The sequence below is a fragment of the Ambystoma mexicanum genome, chromosome 5q, assembly GCF_040938575.1.
Source record: "Ambystoma mexicanum isolate Mex_15411 chromosome 5q, UKY_AmexF1_1, whole genome shotgun sequence".
NCBI classification, from domain to species: domain Eukaryota; kingdom Metazoa; phylum Chordata; class Amphibia; order Caudata; family Ambystomatidae; genus Ambystoma; species Ambystoma mexicanum.
In genome coordinates, this window is record NC_090933.1 from 897,354,392 (window position 1) to 897,368,068 (window position 13,677).

Genomic DNA, 13,677 nt, shown 5'->3' on the forward strand with positions numbered 1-13,677 from the left:
CAGTCATGGTGTTAATAGCACCATGGCTGCCTCCAAAGTCATAATGAGGCCCATTACCTTTTTCAGATGCCTGCTCAGAAAGCACAGAGCGGTCGGAGATCTTAGTGGGATGTGTTTTGGATGCAGAGGGGTTATTGGGTCGGAATGGCCACAGAGACTAGCATTGTCATAGGAGGTTGATGGGTGGGAGAAAACAAAAGCAACACTCACAGGCTGTATGCGCCTCCTCACACATAACCTCTCACCTATCTTCTTTACGAATGACAAATGTGTTGGCTTATAGACAGTGCTTTCAGCGCAACATATTAGCCAAAAGTAAAAAGGTGAACAAAATATAAAAACTGTATGCACATAATAAAATGCAGCATAAAGTGCCTGTGCAAATTAGAACAAATTACAACGCATTGCAGTCAAAACAGTTAACCCAAAACAGTGCTTGTGAACCTACACTGATTTTAGGTCATTGGCAAGTTCCAGTATGCCCACTGGGCACATTAGGGTAGATTTCCTATATACCCTGTGAGACAGGCATTGTATCAAGAGATGACACAGACACAAGTCATGCACTTTCAAAACCTGTATTCTGCTGGTCAGGATGGTGTAATGCCTAACTTGCCCTAGCTCTAAGCTGGGAAGTCTGTTATTCCAAAATAAAATGCTGTCTGTGTCACAACCTATGCTTGTCCTCACTTCTATATGATAATAATGTGTAGTGGACGGGATAAACTCAATAGTGTTCAAAGTAAACATAGGATGGCACTGGATCTCTCCTGTAGCTCCCTTCCCCAAGTTCAAAGCACTCAGGAACTCAAAGTTCAACAGGCTTTTCAGGATTGAAAAGTTCACAGTACCTTATTGCTCACAACGTGTCTCTCAGGCTTCCCATGCACAAGCTCAGACCCCTGTTGGCGTCACAAAGTTCACTTTACACAAAGTTCCTTGCAGTTTCTACAGGTTCCCGTTTCCTGGATTTAAAACCTTCTGGACCATACATTTCAATGGGCTTCTTAGGCTTCTCTCGCCTAAGTTTTAAGCCCCTCTTTGGTTTCACAATGTTCCACTCTCTTTAACACAAATGTTCAACTTGCAAAACACAAATGTTCCATAACAGTTCAACTGGCTTCTTTTGGGGTTCCCTACACCATTTTCAACTTCCTCTGAGGTCAGGGTCTCACCACTTGCCCCTCAGATATTTGTTACCAACTTGTCACAACGTTCACATGTGTATTTTACCTATCTCTTTATGGTGGGGTCACTGTGGCATTCCTGGATTACTCTCCCACCTAATGGCCACCGCAATGCTTTTCCAACACTCTTTACTTTATGTTAATACTTCGTCATTCGTTTTGGGAATTTTGCTCCCACTTCATTTCTCGCACAGCTCCCCCTTTTAGGATCTCTAATTTGCTCACACTTCCGGTCTGCGCACAGCTCCCCTCTTTGCAGGCACTTCCTTTCTTTACACAGAGTCTTTCGAGAATGTGTAATCATACACACGACCACTCTGTATCCTTGTTAATATACACACTGGGCTCTCACTGTGCTTCACTCACCGGTTGTGTTGTCTTTGTCAATGTCTTTGCCGTCTGAGGTCAGGGTCTCACTGCCTGCCCCTCAGACACTTCTGGGCTCCTGTCCTGAACCAGGGGAATGAGCATTTCTGGTTACCAATTTCAAAAGGGATTAGCATGCCTCCTTGGCTGCCTTCCATGGACTCTCCTGGCTCCTTGGAGGCATGACTCTCTCGCCGTTCCTCTCCTGCTTCACCTTGCAGACCTTCAGTGTCTCAGCATTCCATTCTCTTCCAGCTTGTCCTGGGCAGCCACGGCTCCTTAGCTCCTCTAACTACTCACTCGGCAAGCCCTGGCTTGGGACTGAGGAGCGATCCCCTACTGGACTCAGCCACTCAGCCTCCCTTCTGCGCTCCCAACTTCTTCTCTCTGCACTGCTGAGTGCCCCACCTTTTATACACCTGAGTACACCTCAGTACTGTCAATGGGTTTCAGGTGCGAGTTCTTGGCCTCCCTTGCCTGACTACCATTAGGCCAATGAATGGGACATGTCTGACCCTTAGGTTTCCTCTTATCCTTGTCAGTACTAGAGTGGTATTGCAGGTGTGGATAATTGTTGTTAAATTCCTGACTCCGTCTGACCAGATTAAAGGGACAACCTAGTAGTGTAGTGTAATAGGCCTCTCCATTCATCTTTCTCCTCACAGTACTTTTCTCATGGGTAATCTTTCTAACTCTTGGTTACCTCTTCCTTGTCTCAGTATGTGTTAAAAATAGGGAAATGGGACAGAAATAGTAATGTCCGTAAGAGTTGTGGGAGAGTAGGATGACGGATAATTGGGAAAGGAGGATACTTTGTCTTACCCTCAGGCATCCTCTTCCCACTCCCGCGGAACCTTCTACTCAGGTGATCTTCCCTCGCTTGTCCGCCCCCAGGGTCGGGATCCACAAGCGATGGTCCTTCTCTGGCCACCCAAGCAAGGGATCCAGAGGGAGAAAATGTGAGGATGCCCTCAGGTTTCTCACAACCTCCAAGCACATCATTCCTAGGTTATAGTATGTCTGCTTGCACATCATTTTAAATTTCAATTAGGATCACTTACCGCATCATTGCCCTACCTTGACTGCCCTTTCCAGGCAGGTTTTAACTTCTGTTACCTCAGTCCCTCACAGTCACATTGGCTGGCCTGACTGAAAGTCAGCAGCCTCTGCCAGGGTGCACTGCTGGACTGGGTGGTGCGGAACCCGCTGCCAGGCATCACAGAGAGTGATGCTTTACGGCTTGTCGCTGTGCGACTGCGACAGACAGGAACCAGGAAGTACAGCTTCATGGCTCCTGCCTGGAGTGCTCGCAGAGCCGAGGGGCTGACCCACACACTCGAGTGGAGCAGGGCAAGAAGATGGAGCACTGGCACTTTGCTGGAGGGATACGCTTAAAAAAATATGATAAATAATGTGTTTGTAAAATGTGTTGTTGTACATATGCATGTGTGTTGCGTGCACAGTGCATGTGAATGGAGTTGCATGTGTGTGTAAGTGATTAAGTGTGTTCAAGCATATGTGTGTTGAGTGTTGCGTCTGTGAGACTTTGAATGAACGATGGTGCATTGTTTGTATGTTCTGGGTGGAATTAAGTTTGTGAATGTTATGTGTGTGACCGGGTAAATGGGTTTGAATGGTGGTTATGTGTGATTGTGTGTGTCAGGTTGTGAAGGAGCGAGAGGCACTTGGGCCAGGCCGCAGGCCCAGAGACAGGTGACCTGAATTTTTTTTTCTGGCCATCTTGATAAAGTAAGCATGGTATGTATTATCACGTGGCGAAACTAACATTTTGGGGCAGCCAGTCTAGCCCCTCCTTACTTTGGCAGGGCATCTATGATAAGGCAAGCATGGTATGTGTCATCACTTGGCTAGACTAGACTGGCATTTTGGGGCAGCCTGTCTAGTCTAGCCCTTCCTTACTAGTGTGGCACGACTTTCTTTCTGGGCATCCATGGTAAAGCAAGCAAGGTATGTGTTATCACTTGGCTAGACTGGCATTTTGGGGCAGCCAGTCTAGTCTAGTCTGTCCTTACTAGTATGGCATAACTTTTTGTCTGGACATCTATGATAATGCAAGCATGATATGTGTTATCACTTGGCTAGACTGGCATTTTGGAGCAGCCAGTCTAGTCATTCCTTACTGTGTAGTGTGCAACTGACAATAGATGTGGCTTGTAGTGTAAGGTTTTATAAATGAAGTGTATATCAGGTAAACAACCCTGCCAGTTTTGCTTTGAATATGAAGCATACTAATTAACAGTTTGCAAACGGCAAAGGAGAAAAATAATGCTGAAACATGCAAATTATAGAAATCGTGTTAATACCTAATTGAACAACAAATACATGCTGCAACATACAGACATAATGCATGTAATTTATCATTTATTTTTATGTATTTATTTAATGTGGTATATTTTTTAAATTAAAACTTTACACATATACAATAAATATTGCATTAAATAACAAAATGACAATTAATTGCAATATACTACCATATTTCAGCCGTAGTAGTACATTTCAGAAAATGGCAATTCATTACGATATAATACCACATTGCATACACTTATTATCCATTTAAAGGAATCTGCAACCAATCAGCAATTGATCATCATCATCATACTCTATGTCACATTTCCACAATCATTTCAAGTAGTTAATCATCAAATCTGCATGGCCTAGGTGAAAATAAATAAGGAACAGATAAGAATATGACATATATTAGCAGCATTACTGGTTGCAATAAAACACCTGTAAAAAAAATACAATGCATGTAGAAGTAGGCCTCCCTATCAACAGTTTCTGCAAAAAGTAGGGAAATGGTAGTGATCCGACCCCTCTGACCAGTGCTCACTGTGGAGCACTTCATCCCCACTAGCCTCAAAACCTGTCTCTGCCAATGCAGTGATGGATATAGCGGTGCAGACTCTGACCTCACAGGCAGTGTCTCCTAATGGACTGCGGGCTGACTGGGTTGGCATGACCTGTCAGATGCAGCCTGTTCCCACCAACCTCTATGAAGACAGGTTGGGGTAGGACCTCTGACAGCACTTCCATCTTGGAACTTCCTCATGGCACACATACATTACCTGTAATATCACCAGGGCAATGACCCACTTTGCACTGCTCTTAGTGGGCAAGCAGTGACTGGATTTACACTGGTTGTGGTTTAGTGAAATTACAAAATATAGCTGGGTTTTGCACTGTCGTAATGTCAGGATTTGCACTGCTGGTAGAACCAACACAATGGGCCTCATTACGAGTTTGCCGGCAGCCATGGAGCTATTTGCTCCATGGCTGCCGCCAAACCGGGCTCCTTTTCTGGGTTCCCAGAATGGGGAATTACCGGGACATTCCGAGTTCGGAGGGCCCGGTAATTCCTCCCTCTGGGAACCCGGGCCCGGACCTTCCCCATTCCCATCTGAGCCCCCATAGGACTCAATGGGAATGGGAGAGGGAGCTAACAACGGGCCGATTACGACCAGACCATTGTTAGCTCCCTCTTCCCCTCGCGGGACCCGGTAAGGACTCCTGGTTTTACCAGGCATCCTTAGCGGGTCCCGCGAGGGGACCTCGTCATTTCCCGGAAAGGGTTTAACGGGTCCGCCTCCATTAGCAGAGCCCGTTAACCTGTTCCACGATGGTCGTAATGAGGCCCAATGTGTTTCTTTGCTCCAGATGTATGACAGCATAAATTGGCTAATTGAGCCTGCATGCCTAATTGAAGCCCCAACACAATGAGCAACTATAGTTGCGTTGAGCCCTGGTGCAATGACATCATTTGCACCAGTAATGGAGTATTGTTAGTGTTAGCATACTTCTGGATCCTTTTGAATTACTATTAGATTACCTTGCATTATTATTCATTTACTTTGAAATTACTTTTAGATTGTCTTGGGTTAGAATTATTATTACCTTTGATTCCCTTACATGAATGTACTGTTAAAGGATAGTTCCGGGACTTTTTTTTTATTGTCCCTATGGTTCGGCCATGTGTTTTTAAGCATAACTCGGTAGATCGTAGAAAACTTTCCTATGGACCTTACCCGACTTTTCGTCCATTAACGCACTCGAAATCAGCTGCCATTTTCTGATAATCCTATCATTTCCCCCCATCGCCCTGGCTGCACTGCTTTTGCGGCACTAAATCAAATCCCCCGCCCCTGAGCCTGACATCAGCAGACGCGTACCGCCCATTTCCCAACACCAAAGCACGTTTCGTGTCAACAATCGCTGCGCCTCAGCTAACGAAGTGTCGCCATGGAAATGGCAGGACGCCTCTTTCCTCAATAAGTATAAACACACCGTTTCACAACACACAGCAGCAGATTTTCGATTCCATTACTCTCTCTGTGTTACTTTGAGTATTCTGTGACTCGTTTCTGTGCTCTGGTCAGCTACCTTCGCCGCTTCTAGGCCTTGTGAACACCTGTACCATCTCTGTAAATTATTTTACTTTCTTTACCACACAATGGCTACAATAATGCCGTATATGTACGAGCCCGAGTACACCGAGGAGGAACTACTGGAAAGGCAAGCACGCGAAAACGATGGGGATTCTGACGGCAGTTGGGAGGACCAGTCAACGGATGAAGAGCCTGGACCATGTCGCATGGACGGCGTCTCCACCTGGTGCACGTGCAATCGGTGCGAGCTAATGCCAACTGAGGAGGAGAACTGCTGCTGCCGTGAAAATTCCGGGTGCTTGGCCTACATTTCGGAAGGCGAGCCAAGTCCGCAATGCATCACCGAGCTTCCAGAGTTCAGGGAAGCCTGCCTCTCACGGACCGTGTTGAGGATGATGATGGTGCTTATGCACGAACTTCACGGCACTGTTCGTCCGCGTAATCCGAGTAACGAGTAAGTATACTCTGGTTGTGATGTCAGTGATGCCACTACTATGTCATGGTCGTCTCCCACATATAAAATTACATCTACATATCATTCGAACGCATGTAAATTGGTTCCATATTGTGCATTTTCTAGATAGAATTTTTTTCAAAGCAGAATGACATTTTTTACCTGAATCGACAGTGATAAGAAAGTTTTGTCATTTTAATACAGTTTGCATCTTTCATTTTCACAGGTGGTACAGGCTGGTGGCCTATCGTTGCTTCACTTGGTGGCTTCACGGGAGGCTCGGACACCGCGTTCGGAGAGTAATACCTGCCTGTGCGGTACTTGCCATTAGACAACATTTCCCCAGCGACAGTGGACAATACCGCGGTTTTTCCCTGGATGTGCTGCAACCGGAACTTTACAATGTGTAAAGTTACAATGTGTAATGTTTATTATTTATGTTCAATTGAAATAAAGATCTAAAATAAAACCCAACATATATTTTAACAATGGTTGTTTTGATTTTTTAAATGAATCTAGTGTGTCTCCATTGAATAGTCTTCCTGTGCCTTGTCTTGTCACACCACATATTCTCCTGGGAGGGTGAGGTATTTATAAACTCACCCCCCTGCCTTCCATGTACTAGATCCTGCAGCCTGCCTCTTACATGCAGTTAGATGGCCTCTCCTTGGTGAGGCCCTGCGGCAAACGAGTCTTGTCTGCACGACCACCGCCCCAATCCACCCCCCGCCCTATCAAAGGCAGTTCGCACCGGGGTACTTGCGCTGGCAAGTGGAGCTGTCAAGGAGCGATAAAGGCCAAGAGGTGCCAAAGACCATGTTTACTTCAAAGTGGTCTATAGAGCATGGGTTGTTGTTCCCATGTCTACCTCCAGACCCCGTGTCTCCTGCCAAGCATCCCCCCTCACGCTGGACGGCCCCCTGCAAACCGCATAATGCCACGACATATACACGTCATTCATTCACAAACACACCCCTGTTTCGAATTCTTTATAACCCACTTCATATTTCTAATGAGAACTTCTTTGCGCTTTGCTAGTCAACCCGTGAAGGTGCTGGTTATCTGCTCTTCGTCTCTGCGAACTTCCGTGACCACTTCGAGGAAACTCGTCAGTTTGCAACCTGTGAACTGCTCCCTGTTCTACGACAAGAAACTGCTCTGATCCCTGCATCTAACTGTTTGTTCGTCAAGGTAAGGCCATGTACCATAATCATTTTGCGTCCAATTTCTTTTCGTTCAAGACAGTACATGCAAGGAACTAGTCACATGTTCTGAGTTTAGTTACAAGAACCAAAACGAACCTTGCATTGAACCTTTTATGTGTCATTTAATTTTTTAACACATTGGTATTCATAGAGAATTGTTGATCTTTACTTTTCAGAACTTTCCACAATGCCTGCCTGTTCCATTGGCGGTTGCCCTTCGAAGACCCATAATAAATCTGAAGGTACTATAATGCATGTTTTCCCTAAGACAATAGATCAGATACGAGAATGGGTCCGATATTGCGGATATCCACCGTCTGAGCTTGAAAGTAGAGTCCTAGAAGTCTTTGCGGACAAGAGGGGTGATCGATACCGCATCTGCAGCAGGCACTTTACCTCTGACATGTACTCCACATCATTGCTAATAAAGAAGAACACACCGCGAGCGAGGCGAAAATTGCTCTCAACCGCTATTCCCACTCTATTCGTCCACATCCCTCCACTGGTGAGTCAAGTTTACGTATTTATCTCTCGGCCTTGCGGTAGTGTGTAGCATTAGCTAACAATAATTTCCCCATTTATGTATCCACTCAATATGAAGGCGGAAGATTCTCCATCCGTGTCGTTATTGCAGTCATCAGCCACTTCAAGCGCCTATCGGGTGATCTTACTTGGCTATTCTGCCACTGACTGTACTCGTCCTCTAGTCTTTGTTTTCAGTTATAATTATTGTTATCCAAAATAATGCAAGTACTGTCTTTCAGGGAGATGCTGAGGAGTCCAACGTATTGACGACTACCGTTGATGTCACTCAGATGCTCGAGGTACGTTTCCGGACAGTTCCATCGATGGAGATCATCAGATCTTGCATTCTTGTAGCGTGATTGTTACACACAATGTTTCTTTCGTTTTTAGTCATTGATATGTCCTTCTGTCGTCGCCCTCCTATGTCTCTTCTTTTTTCAATATTGTGTTCATTACTAACGAAAGTCCAATGTTTCAGGGAGTCGATGGAGCATTAGTCCAAGAAGAAGCGGGAGCATGCAGTTACGGGTCGGCGCAACAGCTTGCAGAAGTGTGCACCGCAGTTACATCGTCCCTTGATGTTCTTATGCATTTCGAGGTATGGATACTGACAGTTCGATCAAGCGAAATCATATGACGTGATTACATCCGCTATACTTCCTTCTTTATTAACGCAAGTACTATGTTTCAGGGAGATGACGGAGCTTCTTCTACAAGAACATCACCCCTAGTAGTTGATGCAGATCTCTGGGTGGTGACACTTCCAACGATCGAGCAAATCGAATCATATTTACATATCCATTATTTATTTTAGACAACTGATCATTTGTGCAGGTCTATTTAGATGAGCCGTTGACGCCTGCACAAAGTTTATGTTCTTTTTAACAAAATAGAAAACCATACTAATGCAATTACTGTGTTTCAGGGAGTTACTGAAGCATCATCTTCAATAATATCATCAATGGAAGTCTAGGAGGAGCCCGAGGTATGGATCTTGACAGTTCCATCTAACTAGATCAACAATGCGTGAATAATTGTCGTTTGAATGTTCTACACAAAGCGTTCATTCGTGTTTTGCTATTGAGATGTACGTGGGTATTGGTCCCCAAGTACATTTTGTGTTTTCGATATTATTATACATACTAATGAAAGTTCTATGTTTCAGGGAGTCGATGGAGCGTCAGTGCGTGATGGATGTGCTTATCATGAAAATATAGTCGTTGCAGCGCAAGAGGAAGTGGAGACATGCACACACGAGTCGGAGCAACAGCGTCCTGATGTTGAAGTTCGAGGCAAGAAAGTTTCAAAGAAAAGAAAGCAAAAGAAGGTTAGTGGCCTGGTCACTATATTATGTTGTTTTTCACTGTTAATAGTTCAATACTGTAAGTTGTGTTTAAACTGAACATCCCTTTTCCAATCTGTCCTCTAGTTGCGAGTGGGTGTACGAACTAGATCTACACAGACAGTGAAGCGAACGAGAGATGTTGCTTGTCAAACCTTTTGGCAGGGACTTGAGACTGGAGATGCATCGTGCCAATGGGAAGAATATGAAGTGATTGACAACGGAGCTATACCACATCCAGCCATCGATAGTGAATGTCCTCCTGGTAGTTCGGATGCAGTCGGAGATCAATTCACAGAATCCACACCCGCAAAAACTAAGACCGCGAGAAAGTTGAAGAAATTGTTTTATTCACCCATCGCCGGAGAAGGAACAGATGTTGCAATGGAAGAGAATGAAGTGGACGACAATGAAACACCATCAATATCACTGAACATAGCGGAAGACGATATCAGAGATTCTACCTTTCATGTGAGTGACATGTCCTCAACGTTACAGGCCAAACCAGCTGGGATGCAGAGTGACAGTATAAGGAAAGAGGCCAAATTCATTGTATTCGATAGTTGTTTGATTGATATTATTATTCGGATGAAATGTGGGCATTCGGTTGGTGGGGAAGTATGTGGGGAGCCATTGATTAATGTGACTCGTGCAATTCGAGGCACTAACCTTAAAATACATGCCACCTGTACAAAATATCCTTTCTCATGGTCTGCACAACCCATGCTGGGGCAACTGCCAGCAGGCAATCTACTTTGTGCAGCGGCTGCACTTTTTAGTGGTTCAAGTTTTAAAAAGTTAGAGTCTTTCTTTCAGTTTGTGGGAATCCATTTCATTGCGAAAACTCAGTTCTACAAATACCAAACCGATTATCTATTTCCAGCCATTAGCGAAGCTTGGAGAATGGAAAAAATGTCTATTGATAGTACATTCGCGGGCAAACGGTTCAGGCTAGCCGGTGATGGACAGTGCGACAGCCCAGGATTTTCAGCCAAGTACTGCACCTACCACTTTCAGGACATGGAAAGTAAGAAAATTGTGAGTTCGGTGGTCGTGCAGGTGTCACAAAGTACATCCTCAGTGGCCATGGAGAAAGTTGGCTTTGTAGCATCATTGCAAGAACTACAATCGCGGGGAATGGTGATCGACCTGATAGCCACGGACAGACACGTTTCAATTGCCAAGACAATGAGAGAAGAGTACAAAAATATAAATCACCAATTTGACGTTTGGCATCTTGCAAAAACAATCAATAAAAAAATGTCGGCTGCAGGTAAAAAAAAAGATATGCAAGGTATTTCACAGTGGTCCAAGTCAATCAGCAACCATCTTTGGTGGAGCTCAAAAACATGTGGAGGGTCGTTGGAAATTCTACTGGAAAAATGGCGGTCAGTAATGCTACACTGTACCAACGTTCACCGTTGGAACACAAACCAACATTTCCACAATTGTGAACATGGCCATTTGTCCACAGAGGAGGCACGGAAGAAGAAGTGGTTGATTCCTTCATCACCCACTCACAAAGCCATTGAAAAGATTGTATTTGATAAAACTATAACAAGAGATTTGAGGGGACTCACGGAATTCTGCCACACAGGAGATTTGGAGGTGTTCCACAATATGTGCCTAAAGTACCGGCCAAAACGATTGCATTTTGGCATGGAGGGCATGATAAATCGGACTCTTCTAGCGGTCTTGGCACATAACCATAATGTTGGCCGTCAACAAAGTAGGACGACCGGAACTTTAGGGACGCTTCGCTACAATAAGGCCTTCACTAAAAGAAGTAAACAATGGGTGATCAAACCAGTGTTTGAGGATATGCAATATGAGTTTATTGAGAGACTTATTGTTGATGTCCTAGATAGGCACATACATGGAGTTGTGAATGAACCTGTGCAGGGGACAACTGCATTGCCACCCAACATTGCCTCTGTTCCATGTCCACCTAAAGAAGAGCTCATTGAGAAATACACATCACGGTTTAAATGATTGTAATTTGATTGTCTGTTCTCTCGAGTCTCCTCATGTAGCAGGCCCATTGAATATGTGTATCTATGTAATGTGTAAATAAAAGTGATTGCTCAGTGTACATGCAATGTGTCTCTCTACCCTTGCCCCTCCCTTCACCGTGCAGTAGTGCGAACCACCCGGGTTTCACCTGTGACTTTTCTCTCGAGTCTCCTCATGTCGCAGGCCCATTGAATATGTGTAGCTATGTATTGTGTAAATAAAAGTGATTGCTCAGTGTACATGCAATGTGTCTATCCAACCTTGTTCATTTGCGCATTAAATTAAACCAAACAGTAATATAAATCATTTTTCAAAATATATAGAATGTCTCCGTATTTATGGTTCTCTGGGGCTGCAAAGCACGCAGACAAAATGCAAAGATGGAGTGTAAATTTCAAGTCCTGTGAGATGGCCTTAGACTGAATGTAGCTAACTAGGAATGTGTGCTCGTTCAAAGTGAAGGTCAGCTGCTTTGATTTTTTGCTCGGGTGCCGGAATGGCCCACGACTCAGTATAAGGTTCTATTGTTATTTGACCTTGACAGGCCGGGTCCATCCCGAAAGACTTCTTTTTGGGGGTGTGGTGCAATAACGTAAGAAACGATAATGAATAAAATTTCAGAAACGATAGCCATTTAATGTTCGTTCATTAGAAGAAATAACGTCGGCATAGAAGGAGTGGTATTTCGGGGCTGCCCTACGCACAGAAACAATGGAAAATGCAAATATAATGTAAGTAACTCTTTAGATGAGTTTATACCGCAATTTAAACTTGTTCGTTCTATGTGGCATATTGTTTTGTACCGCGCACTATCTTGAGGAGAACCATCTCCTTTTACGGAAGCACCTCAAAACCTTCCTCTTTGCTTCTGCTTTCTCTCTCCCTCTCCCCTGCTACAACTGGTCCACTGTCTGCGACCTCGGTCCTGGGCCCTTCCACTCTCCACCTGCACTGCCTCCCTGTCAACCCCTGCACTGGGGGACTGTCTCAGTATCCTACAGCCCCCCCTTGACATATAATACCCAGTTGCACTGTCCTAGCTATGAAATAATTTCCCGACCGAATATATAAAATGAATAATTTTAATAAAGATCTGATGGTGAGACTAATTTCATTTTTTATGTTTTTCAAACAGGTACATCCTTCATTATTGCATGTGTCACGGGTACCAGACACCGGCGGATGGGTTTTTCAACCACCAGTTGCTTCTCCGTGTGAACAAGGTTACCACCCTGACCATTTTATGGGACGATCGCCAAGTACAAGTATGCCCTTACGCGGTACTAACGGCTAGATGCAACATACAGACCTTTGTGGTGGCCTAGTGCCTCGTTGTTGGAACAGCCATGCGATTATCAGTGCGACCGAAGAGCTTATTTTATCGTAAACCAACACCCTGTGTACTGCACACGAACATCGCTTGCCTCAAGACGAACTATTTTGGATCGAGAGCAAAGAAAAATGCAAATCGCTGAATATTCTCTAAACATTTGATGTCCAATAAATGTACTTTGCCAAATGTACAATCTTGCCGTTTGCTTTTAAACCACAGTTTCATATTCCGAATTGTGGCGCTGTATTGTGAGATGATCTAAGACCCTGTGTACAGCAAAGGAACATCGCGTGCCTCAAAACGAACTTTTTAGAACGTGAGCAAATAGAAATGCAAACCGCTGAATATTCTCAAAACATTTGATGTCAAATAAATGTACTTTACCAAATTTACAATCTTGCGGTTTAATTTAAAAGTACAGTTTCATATTCCCAATTGTGGCGCGCTGTGTTGTGTGAGCTCATCTGTGTTGATTTCCGGGTTCTGTGTGGAGTCGCGTAGAAGACGCCTGGGCGCGTTTGCCTACGCAGCTCAGTCACGTCACGGATAGAGGCGGGGAATATGAATGTTTTCATAAAGTCTGTTTCAGGGGCGGGGGATTTGATTTAGTGCCGCAAAAGTAGGTGAGCCAGGTCGATGGGGGGAAATGATAGGATTATCAGAAAATGGCGGCTGATTTCGAGTGCGTTAATGGACGAAAAGTCGGGTAAGGTCCATAGGAAAGTTTTCTACGATCTACCGAGTTATGCTTAAAAACACATGGCCGAACCGTAGGGACAATAAAAAAAAAGTCCCGGAACTATCCTTTAATTGCATTGAATTTCTTTAGATTACTTTTGTATGACCTCC